This window comes from Cervus elaphus, chromosome 29, assembly GCF_910594005.1.
Source record: "Cervus elaphus chromosome 29, mCerEla1.1, whole genome shotgun sequence".
In the NCBI taxonomy this organism is placed as follows: domain Eukaryota; kingdom Metazoa; phylum Chordata; class Mammalia; order Artiodactyla; family Cervidae; genus Cervus; species Cervus elaphus.
Window position 1 is genome coordinate 42,253,200 of NC_057843.1, and position 12,835 is coordinate 42,266,034.

The 12,835-nt window shown below is 41.4% G+C and overlaps 1 protein-coding gene and 1 non-coding gene across 2 annotated transcripts in view; one reads left to right on the forward strand and one right to left on the reverse strand.

Moving 5' to 3' along the window:
* KANK1 (KN motif and ankyrin repeat domains 1) overlaps positions 1-12,835 on the reverse strand; it is a 213,530-nt gene that overhangs the window by 63,166 nt on the left and 137,529 nt on the right. The gene's annotated exons all lie outside the window — the stretch shown is intronic.
* Positions 9,099-9,170, forward strand: TRNAH-GUG. Its single transcript has one exon. It is a non-coding gene; the product is annotated as a tRNA-His (tRNA).

Consider the following 12,835-nt stretch of genomic DNA (forward strand, 5'->3'; position numbering starts at 1 on the left):
GAAAACAAATAAGCAAAATTGAAATTTGATGTGCACTCTGAGCCAGTATTGCCAACCAGTCAAATGCCAATGCCCTGCTTGCAACCAAGATTATGATGGTGATGGTGACAACACTGATGACAATGCTGATGACCATCAGTGCTGATCAAGTGCTTACATTAGTTACTGAAATCTAAAACATCATCTACTCTACAGTGTACCGTTAAGTGCCACTGGTTAAAAAAAGATGTTGCTAATTAAATGCTAATAAAATGCTCCTAAAAATTACATTAATTGTAAGATATATCCTCATTTGAGAAGTGTTAAAATGTGCATCTTGAAATTGGTGAAATAATGTTATCTTTAAGGCACTTTAAAAGAACTTAACAGTTATTACATTAATAAAACCTTACAACAATCCTATGAAGTACCAAAATCCTCTCTCTACATTTTACAGATGGGAATCTGAGGTTTAGAATTTGCTGAGGTCACATAGCTGGTAAATGAAAGAGCTGCGTTTTAGAGCTAAGCAATGCACCTACAGCTCATATGCCATGTTTTGTGATTAGTGACTTAAGAGTGACAGCATGACTGCCGTAAGAAGTAAGAACTCATATGCATACAGTGAAGTCCCTTTCAAGGAGTTACCTAAGGGATGTATATGCTTACTGCAAGGATGCTTTGTTTTAATTCCTTTTAGGTAGAAAGTTATGTTTCAGAATTTTATGTAATATTGGTTTTAAGGCAATTACATTTCAAACTTTATTCTTTCAGATTAAATGTTTAAGAGCTTGAGGAGGTACCTCCTCAATATACCATGGTATACTCAATATACTATGACACAGAGGGTATATTTTAGCACTTAATGGTCATAATCTCTTCCAGACTCTACAAGATATCAATCTTGATTATTAATCTTGATTCATTAGACTTTGCCATGAATGCCATTTGACTCTTTCAAAAAAATCAGTGCTTAAGAAATTTTCCACCACCGAGAACATGTGGGAGATTGTCAATGGAACTGTAGGAGTTTAAAAAATGGACAGGATAAGACTGGTATAACTGGAATAAGAAACTTGCTGCTCAGAATGACAATGATGAAAGGGGAAACAACCATTTTGATGTGCAAGTTCTAGAATGTCTTTTATAACGTATTTTTTTTTAATAACTTATAAAGTTACAGAAGCAATGTAAAGAATTTGACTTAAAATCTGGAAAAGACAAAACATGCCAAAAAATGACAATTTACTATCTGACAATCCTAATGTTGTCACTGTTACCACCTGAGACTCTTTTCAATATATTGACTATATGCATATTTTGATTACCTCAATGTGTTTTTAATTCTACACCATCCTAGAATCTGAACCAGTCACTATTTTGTTTCCATTTCAGAGACATAAGATAAACTATCTTATGTCGGCGGCTGCACGGCGCAGGAGCTACCCCATGTCCAAGGTCAGCAGCAGCGGTCGAGAGGAGCTACCCCACGTCCAAGGTCAGGGGTGGCGGCCAGGAGGAGATACCACACGTCCAAGGTAAGGAGCAGCGGCTGCGCTTTGCTGGAGCAGCCGTGAAGAGATGCCCCACGTCCAAGGTGAGAGAAACCCAAGTAAGATGGTAGGCGCTGAGAGAGAGCATCAGAGGGCAGACAGACTGAAACCACAATCACAGACAACTAGCCAATCTGATCACATGGACCACAGATTTTTCTAACTCAGTGAAACTAAGCCATGCCCTGTGGGGCCACCCAAGACAGACAGGTCATGGTGGAAAGGTCTGACAGAATGTGGTCCACTGGAAAAGGTAATGGCAAACCACTTCAGTATTCTTGCCTTGAGAACCCCATGAACAGTATGAAAAGGCAAAAAGACAGTACACTGAAAGATGAACTCCCCAGGTCAGTGCCCAATATGCTACTGGAGACCAGTGGAGAAATAACTTCAGAAAGAATGAAGAAGAAAAAAAAAAAGAATGAAGAGATGGAGCCAAAGCAAAAACACCCCCCAGTTGTGGATGTGACTGGTGATAGAAGCAGGGTTTGATGCTGTAAAGAGCAATATTGCAGAGGAACCTGGAATGTTAGGTCCATGAATCAAGGCAAATTGAAAGTGGTCAAACAGGGGATGGCAAGAGTTAACGTCGACATTCTAGGAATCAGCGAACTCAGATGGACTGGAATGGGGGAACTTAACTCAGATGACCATTATATCTATTACTGTGGGCAGAAATCCCTTAGAAGAAATGGAGTAGCCATCACAGTCAACAAAAGAGTCTGAAATGCAGTACTTGGCTACAATCTCAAAAACGACAGAATGATCTCTGTTTGTTTCCAAGGCAAACCATTCAGTATCACAGTAGTCCAAGTCTATGCCCCGACCAGTAACACTGAAGAAGCTGAAGTTGAATGATTCTATGAAGACCTACAAGACCTTTTAGAACTAACACCCCCCAAAAATGTCCTTTTCATCATAGGGGACTGGAATGCAAAAGTAGGAAGTCAAGAAACACCTGGAGTAACAGGCAAATTTGGCCTTGGGGTACAAAATGAAGCAGGGCAAAGGCTAGTAGACTTTTGCCAGGAGAACACACTGGTCATAGCAAACACCCTCTTCAAACAACACAAGAGAAGACTCTACACATGGACATCACCAGATGGTCCACAGCGAAATCAGATTGATTATATTTTTTGTAGCCAAAGATGGAGAAGTTCTATACAGTCAGCAAAAACAAGACCAGGAGCTGACTGTGGCTCAGATCATGAACTCCTTATTGCCAAATTCAGACAGAAATTGAAGAAAGTAGGGAAAACCAACAGACCATTCAGGTATGACCTAAATCAAACCCCTTCTGATTATACAGTAGAAGTGAGAAATAGATAAGTAAGGTGAAAAGACAGCCCTCAGATTGGGAGAAAATAATACCAAATGAAGAAACAGACAAAGGATTAATCTCAAAAATATACAAGCAACTCCTGCAGCTCAATTCCAGAAAAATAAATGACCCAATCAAAAAATGGGCCAAAGAACTAAACAGACATTTCTCCAAAGAAGACATACAGATGGCTAACAAACACATGAAAAGATGCTCAACATCACTCATTATCAGAGAAATGCAAATCAAAACCACAATGAGGTACCATTACACGCCAGTCAGGATGGCTGCTATCCAAAAGTCTACAAGCAATAAATGCTGGAGAGGGTGTGGAGAAAAGGGAACCCTCTTACACTGTTGGTGGGAATGCAAACTAGTACAGCCGCTATGGAAAACAGTGTGGAGATTTCTTAAAAAACTGGAAATAGAACTGCCATATGACCCAGCAATCCCACTTCTGGGCATACACACTGAGGAAACCAGATCTGAAAGAGACACGTGCACCCCAGTGTTCATCGCAGCACTGTTTATAATAGCCAGGACATGGAAGCAACCTAGATGCCCATCAGCAGATGAATGGATAAGGAAGCTGTGGTACATATACACCATGGAATATTACTCAGCCATTAAAAAGAATTCATTTGAACCAGTCCTAATGAGATGGATGAAGCTGGAGCCCATTATACAGAGTGAAGTAAGCCAGAAAGATAAAGAACATTACAGCATACTAACACATATATATGGAATTTAGAAAGGTGATAACGATAACCCTATATGCAAAACAGAAAAAGAGACACAGAAATACAGAACAGACTTCTGAACTTTGTGGGAGAATGTGAGGGTGGGATATTTCAAAAGAACAGCATGTATACTATCTATGGTGAAACAGATCATCAGCCCAGGTGGGATGCATGAGACAAGTGCTCCGGCCTGGTGCACTGGGAAGACCCAGAGGAATCGGGTGGAGAGGGAGGTGGGAGGGGGGATCGGGATTGGGAATACATGTAAATCCATGGCTGATTCATATCAATGTATGACAAAACCCACTGGGAAAAAAAAAAAAAAAAGATTTAAGGGACTAAATCTGATAGAGTACCTGATGAGCTATGGACGGAGGTTCATGACATTCTCTACAGAAGGCAGGGATCAAGACCATCCCCAAGAAAAAGGAATGCAAAAAAGCAAAATGGCTGTTTGAGGAGGCCTTACAAATAGCTGTGAAAAGAAGAGAAGCGAAAAGCAAAGGAGAAAAAGAAAGATATATCCATTTGAATGCAGACTTCCAAAGAATAGCAAGGAGAGATAAGAAAGCCTTCCTCAGCGATCAATGCAAAGAAATAGAGGAAAACAATAGAAGGGGAAAGACTAGAGATATCTTCAAGAAAGTGAGAGATACCAAAGGACTATTTCATGCAAAAATGGGCTCAATAAAGGACAGAAATGGTATGGACCTAACAGAAGCAGAAGATATTAAGAAGAGGTGGCAAGAATACACAGAAGAACTGTACAAAAAAGATATTCACTACCCAGATAATCCCGATGGTGTGATCACTCACCTAGCGCCAGACATCCTGGAATGTGAAGTCAAGTGGGCCTTATGAAGCAACACTACAAACAAAGCTAGTGGAGGTAATGGAATTTCAGTTGAGCTATTTCAAATCCTAAAAGAGGATGCTGTGAAAGTGCTGCACTCAATATGTCAGCAAATTTGGAAAACTCAGCAGTGGCCACAGGATCTGGAAAAGGTCAGTTTTCATTCCAATCCCAAAGAAAGGCAATGCCAAAGAATGCTCAAACTACCACACTTTTGCACTCATCTCACATACTAGTAAATTAATGCTCAAAATTCTTCAAGGAAGGCTTCAGCAATAATGTGAACCATGAACTTCCAGATGTTCAAGCTGGTTTTAGAAAAGGCAGAGGAACCAGAGATCAAATTGCCAACATCTGCTGGATCATCAAAAAAGCAAGAGAGTTCCAGAAAAACATCTATTTCTGCTTTATTGACTATGCCAAAGCCTTTGACTGTGTGGATCACAATAAACTGGAAAATTCTGAAAGAGATGGGAATACCAGACCACCTGACCTGCCTCTTGAGAAACCTGTATGCAGGTCAGGAAGCAACAGTTAGAACTGGACATGGAACAACAGACTGGTTCCAAATAGGAAAAGGAGTACGTCAAGGCTGTATACTGTCACCCTGCTTACTTTACTTATATGCAGAGTACATCATGAGAAATGCTGGGCTGGAAGAAGCACAAGCTGGAATCAAGATTGCTGGGAGAAATATCAATAACCTCAGATATGCAGATGACACCACCCTTATGGCAGAAAGTGAAGAACTACTAAAGAGCCTCTTGATGAAAGTGAAAGAGGAGAGTGAAAAAGTTGGTTTAACATTCAGAAAACTAAGGTCATAGCATCTGGTCCCACCACTTCATGGCAAATAGACGGAGGGAACAGTGGAAACAGTGGCTGACTTTATTTTTTGGGGCTCCAAAATCACTGCAGATGGTGATTGCAGCCATGAAATTAAAAGACACTTACTCCTTGGAAGGAAAGTTATGACCAACCTAGATAGCATATTAAAAAGCAGAGACATTACTTTGTCAACAAAGGTCCATCTAGTCAAGGCTATGGTTTTTCCAGTAGTCATGTATGGATGTGAGAGTTGAACTATAAAGAGGGCTGAGCAACTAAAAATTGATGCTTTTGAACTGTGGTGTTGGAGCTGACTCTTGAGAGTCCCTTGGACTGCAAGGAGATCCAACCAGTCTATCCTACAGGAGATGAGTCCTGGGTGTTCACTGGAAGGACTGACGTTGAAGCTGAAACTAATACTTTGGCCACCTGATGCGAAGAGCTGACTCATTGGAAAAGACCCTGATGCTGGGAAAGATTGAGGGCAGGAGAAGAAGGGGACGACAGAGGATGAGATGGTTGAATGGCATCATCAACTCAATGGACATGGGTTTGGGTGGACTCCAGAAGTTGGTGATGGACAGGGAGGCCTGGCATGCTGCAGTCCATGGGGTCGCAAAGTTCGGACACGACTGAGCAACTGAACTGAACTGAACTGAACATGCTAAGATTTGCCTCTTTAGGTACAAAAGTGGGCATGGATACATCCAGCTCTCTCACAGGCTCTCTCCCATCCACATCCACTCTACATCACGGAAGTACATCAGCATCTTTCCAAGAGTATGCATAAGGAAATGCTACCAATGAAGAGATTAAAACCATCTTGGAGCCTCCAGATGCCTCACAGCCCTGCATGGCTCTGCTCCAGCTGGGTTGCTGGGAACCACACAGCTTCCTCAACACTTAGAAGTAATGGTGGCAAATTTTCTTTCCAGGAAATTTTCTGTGATGGACATTTATCAGCTCATAATCTAGGCTGAAACCAGGTACTTCTCTGTAAAAAAAAAGAGTAAAAGACAGTCTGGAGAAGAGTAGACAAATTAAAATTAGAATTATTAAAGTTTTTTAAAAGTTTACCACCTTCACATTTTTTACTTTAAAGGGAAGTAATGTTATGACTCAGGACAGGCATGTGAAATGGTATTTATTGACTGCACTGGTTCACCTCTAAGGGGTTTAGGGAAAACAGACCATAGCAGAATCCTAAACCTTGATGTTATAAATAGTCTATATTAGTGAAGTCTTGCTCTTACTTAGCAAGCATCTCTCCTGGTGGTAGATTATGAGTTAAAGTATCAGTGCTTTTGCTTAGTCAAATATTAAAAAATCAAACCAGTTACTGATAGAATTAGTTTGGAACAGTTTGAAAGGCTTTTCCTTCATTTCCTATTTAAATTATTTTAAATGTGCAGCTCTTTATTTACTGCTGTAGCAGACATTTTCCCTTTATTTCCTTCTGGATTCTTATGTGATAGTCTCTGTAATTACTTTTAAATTGATCAATATTGTTAATAACAAGTCCAAGGGTACCTGGACTAAATAAAAGGGGATCACAACACATTCTTAGAGTCTTATCTTCCAAAGAGTAGGTTTCCAAGTGTGGTTCCCAGACCAGCAGCAAAGCATGACCTTCTGGGACCTACTCAGAAATGCAAAGTCTCAGGCCGCTCCATACCTCCTGAATCACCAGCTCCAGGGTGGACCTTAAGTCCAGGAGGACTTTAAAGCCAATTAGTAACATTATATAAATGATCTTATTTTTAAGTAGTTTGCTTAGGCATTTTACTATATTTAAGGAGAGGTAGGTCAGGGCTTCTTCAGTTATAATATCATGGGGAAAGGACACTGGATCTGGACCTTCCAGGAATGGTTTATTCAGACCAGTCCTTTGATTTTAATTTTCAAAAAAATTTTTATTTTCTAATCTTTAGAGCAGAAAGGTTCAGCCATGCTACACAGAAACTTCTCAGATATTCTTATATTATCGCCAGAAGAAACAAGTTTATTTAAGGGAAACTTAAAAGAGGTCAAGTGCCTAGATCAGAAGGTACTTTATAATTTGCTGCCTGACAAAAGTTCCTCAAAAGTTAAACTGTGTTATCAATACAGCATATGCACTTCAACTGAAAACGGTTATGGGAAAAGCTGGAACCAGAAACCGAATCCAGAGATGTAAAAAGACAGCACTAGTATCTACTGTACCTCATTCACAGTCAAGTTCAAGTTGCTCTAAACAGGCCATTCAAGCTATTCCAGTAAGGCTGGAATACTGCTTTCCTTCAGCTGAAATAAATCTCATTTATGCTTTTATATTTTTAATATAGACTCAGAACATTCTCTGCTATTTTATTGTTTCAGGCTTTCCAGCTGGGATAAGCAGACTGCTTTCATGACTGTGCAAAAATCTAGCTGATGTTCATCTACCCATGCTTGAGGGCAAATTCTAGTTTACGCATGGTGGGGGTGTTGGCATCGCCGTGGAGATTTCATTTAAAACTGGGAAATGGCTGAGAATCCCTGTTTCCTGCTGGTGTTCCATTCTACTGAGGGATGCTCCGGGTAACAGCAGTGTAGTGACAGCCTGACCGGTCTCAGGTCACACCCAGGAGGAAGATCTTTGTCCTCTTGTCAGCATGGGAACTGTGGACTCCTGGGGTTATTCCCACCAAATTCAAATGGGGAGAAGTCAGAGATGCTCCTTTCAGTGCCAATTCAGAAGCCATCAATCACCTAACACTTCTGCCACAGGCCAAGGGAAGCCGACTCCACGACAAAGACTTAAAACCCTTTCTCCTCATTTAAGGTCCTGCCTCTTCCTTCTTGAGCATCTCCATTCCCCCTTCTAAAAGACTCGGACAGCAATGTCTCAACTCCATCATGCTAGGAAAAGTAACAGAGCATGGAACCCACCAGAGAAAAGGCTTCACCCCTCACCCAGGGCAGAAAGGTTGGGCTCAGGCCAAAAACAAACTGAAGCCATGTACCAAGAAGTCTGGCTCACGAAGTGTGCAATCTAGCAGCACTTTGCAGCCAAATACCATCAGCTTCTGAAATGAGGGCCTTGGGGCATTAATGAACATTTAGGTTTCTGCGTAATAATACCAATTGGGCAGAGTCTGAGACAATGAGGTAGAGAGCAAGATCCCAAATTCAGAAAGACAGGGAACAATGAGATCCAGACTTGGGGGGACAAAAGACCTGATAGTATATGTCTATCATACTAAAGCAAAGTTAATTCACAAACATTTGAAACTACAGATAGTATTAGAGAGAAACAAAAACAAAAATTTCTAGCCATCAAGGGAAAAGAAAAGTTCATTAATGGCACAACAGCTTTATTTTTAATTTAAAATGTCTGGCAACTGTGTTTCTATTTGTTCTACACTATTTTAAAAAAATAACGCTTGTGTTGATGGACATTTACATGTGTTGGTCAATATTTTCTAAGCCCCTTGCTACTCAAAGTGTGGTACCCATGTCAAGAGCAGCAGCATCTGTGTGACTTCTTAAAAAAAGTAGAATCTTGGACCCCACTGAAGATATACTGAATCAGAATCTGCATCCTAAGAAGCAACCCAGGTGATTCGTACACACACTGATGTGGGAGAGGCACTGGCTTAGCCCTATTTTACCCATCAGGCCTTATGCTTCTGAATAGGTTACCTTGTATCCCAAGGGACCCACAGCACTGGAGTTATTATACAGGTCCAAGTACATGACTGGTAATTATATGGTGATATGGTGTTAATTATGGTAATAATTATCCATGAAGTACTCTGTAGGGTTGGGGCCCAGACAGAAGTATTTTTTAAGGAGACCTTCCTTCCCTGGTGGCTCAGAGGATAAAGCGTCTGCCTGTGATGCAGGAGACCCAGGTTCGATCCCTGGGTTGGGAAGATCCCCTGGAGAAGGAAATGGCAACCCACTCCGATATTCTTGCCTGGAGAATCCTATGGGCAGAGGAGCCTGGCAGGCTATAGTCCATGGGGTCGCAAAGAGTCGGACACAACTGAGCGACTTCACTTTCACTAGGCGATGCCAATGTGCTATGTTTGAGTCACTGGTCTATTTAAGTGGTTCTCAAAGTGTGACCCCGGACCAGCTAAATTACCAGGGAACTTCACAGAAATGCACATTTCTTTCTTCCTACCCTCCTTCCAGCCCCCTGCTTTGCTCACAGTCACACACACGCGTGCATGCACCAAGACTGTAACTGTCTTTACAGAAAGAGAACTCAATAAAACCTCAGAGTTCTCAGAAGGCAGGTGTTCTAGTGTCTCTTTTACACCATTTATTGAACACCTGAAATAAAAATATGTTTTATAAAGATGGCATAAAAATCAATTTAAAATGAGAATGAAGACAGATAGATACATGTCTAGGGGCTGAGGGCATCATAGGGTCAAACATGCAATGGATGGAGGAACCGTGGCTGAATGGTAGGTAAATTCTACTGTCCCCTGGTGATCTGCAGGGTGTTTACCTGATAGCAATAGTAGTTCCCCAAGTCTGAAAATGCAGCATCCCAACACTCCCCAGAGATTCTGCTTCAGTGAGTCTGGAATGGAGTTGAAATGTATATCCTTCACACACATCCAAGTGGTTCTTGTTATCAGAAAAGGTTGGAAAACACACTGCCTTACAGACTTCTACTCCCTAGGTCACTGTTCATCAAAGTGTGGCCCTGGACCACCCATGCCAGCATCACCTGGGAACAAGAAATGCATATCCTTGGGCCCCACCAAATCAGAAAGTCTTCAGGTGGGTCCAGTGGTCAGCATGTTCACAACTCCTCCAGCTAATGTGAAAATCATGGCACCAGGCTATTTTCAAAACTCTAAAGTATTATAAGTGGAAACTGCCTGCTCTTTTTCAGACACATAGGTTTTGGTGAGAAGTTCTAGCCTCATCTGGGGCCCTGTCTGTGTCTTTCTCATGGAAGGGACTGTCCTCTTCCAAAGAACAGCATGAAAGAACACACTGAAGACAGTCTTTGGTTGTCATCATGAATTATTCACCTGGACAGGAACAGAGCAGAGTGCACTGCTAGAATGAAACCAGTTACGCTAGTATGGTAGGAGATTTTAAAAATAACATAAAATTTCACTTTTATTGGAAAGACAAATCCAGCAGTAACAGGAAACAAAACAAATGGCTAATGCGGTGAGATGGCCAGATCTTCCTAGTTCCTGTCCTTTCTTTCTCTCTTTCCAGACTGTTGTTCTCTCAGAAACATGTTTAATGCATATATATGGAATTTAGAAAGATCGTAATGATGACCCTATATGCAAGATAGCAAAAGAGACACAGATATAAAGAACAGACTTTTGGACGCTGTGGGAGAAGGCGAGGGTGGGAAGATTTGAGAGAATAGCACTGAAACATGTTATTACCATATGTGAAATAGATCACCAGTCCAAGTTCAGTAAGTGAAACAGGGTACTCAAAGCCAGTATACTGGGACAACCCAGAGGGATGGGATGGGGAGGGAGCTGGGAGGGGGGTTCGGGATGTACACCCATGGTTGATTCATGTCAATGTATGGTAAAAACCACCACAATATTGTAAAGTAATTAGTCTCCAATTAAAATAAATAAATAAATTTTTAAAAAAGAAACAAGTTTAATGCAAAGGTATGAAAACCAGTTCATAGTCTCACTGTGTTCAAAAGCAAGAGAACTTACTTGAAAACGTAGAGAACACAAGATAACATTGACAATAAAGCAACAAGTCTCAGACAGCTTTTGAAACCCCTAAGCCAAATGCAAAGTTTTGTGGTTTCTAGCAAACCTACATTGTTCAAGAGAGAGGTTCTGAGGCTTTATGAGGCATCCCAAAGAGGCCGGGACCCAAGGAAAGTCAAGAAGCCCTGAATTTTCATATATTTCACAGGACACAGATCTGGACAAAAGGTCTAAGAAGTTAATGTCCTAAGTTACAAGAGAAAACTGATCCCCTTACCTGGAAACCTCTTTTCCTCTGGCCTTTAAAGCTGCTTGTGAGAACTGGTGACTCATCCACAGCAGCAGAATTCGGGCATAAGCTATACAGCAGTCCAAGACAATGAGCCTGGGAACTGTGTCTTCATCTCGACTTGGCCTCGAAATACCTCCAGGGCTATGAGAAAGTTACTTATACACTCTAGACCTCCAGTTCTTCATAGCTGGACTTGGACAGCCCTACAGACACTTCCAGACCTGACAGACATTCAGTAATTCTGTTCTTCTAAATCCTGGACCCAAAGGAGCATGTGAGGCTCCCTAGGGCTGATATTGCCAGACAGGGTAAGGCTGAAGGGGACCTTGTGCATAGGTCAGCAGGACAGGGATCTCGTCTCACAGGCCCCCACGGCCTCCCAAGTTCTTCCTGGTACAGCAAAGGCCAGTCAAAGAACTCCTGCCAATCAACATCAAAGGGTTGCTGCAACAGCAGGGCTCTCATTTCTCCTCCAATTCAGTCCCAGAGTGGCTGCTTTTTTCTGCAACTTTCAAATTAAGTTATCTTTACCCTCCTCAATGTAATAGTACTACATTTCCAACAATAAAAGTTGAGAAAGAGGAAAATCAGCTGTAATTTCATTACTATCAACATTTTGCTATATAGCTTCCTAATTCTTCTCTGTGCTCACATACACATGGGTGTACTTTTATATTTTTCTCCAAATATGTTATTTTTTTATTTTAACATTATTGCCATCTTTTACAGGTTCAGTTCAGTCACTCAGTCATGTCCAACTCTTTGTGACCCCATGGACTACAGCACACCAGGCTTCCCTGTCCATCACCAACTCCCAGGGTTTACTCAAACTCATGTCCATTGAGTCAGTGATGCCATCCAACCATCTCATCCTCTGTCGTCCCCTTCTCCTCCTGCCTTCAATCTTTCCCAGCATCAGGGTCTTTTCAAATGAGTCAGCTCTTTGCATCAGGTGGCCAAAGTACTGGAGTTTCAGCTTCAACGTCAGTCCTTCCAATCAATATTCAATACTCATTTCCTTAAGGATTGACTGGTTGGATCTCCTGACAGTCCAAGGGACTCTCAAGGGTCTTCTCCAACATCACAGTTCAAAAACATCAATTTTTCGGTGCTCAACTTTATAGTCCAACTCTCACAACCATACATGAATACTGGAAAAACCATAACCTTGACTAGACGGACCTTTGTTGGCAAAGTAATGTCTCTGCTTTTTAATATGTGATCTAGGTTGGTCATAACTTTTCTCCCAAAGAGTAAGGGTCTTTTAATTTCATGGCTGCAGTCACCATCTGCAGTGATTTTGGAGCCCCCCCAAAATAAAGTCTGCCACTGTTTCCACTGTTTCTCCATCTATTTGCCATGAAGTGACGGGACCAGATGCCAAGATCTTAGTTTTCTGAATTTTGAGCTTTAAGCCAACTTTTTCACTCTCCTCTTTCACTTTCATCAAGAGGCTCTTTAGTAGTTCTTCACTTTCTGCCATAAGGGTGGTGTCATCTGTATATCTGAGGTTATTGATATTTCTCCCAGCAATCTTGATTCCAGCTTGTGCTTCATCCAGCCCAGCATTTCTCATGATGTACTC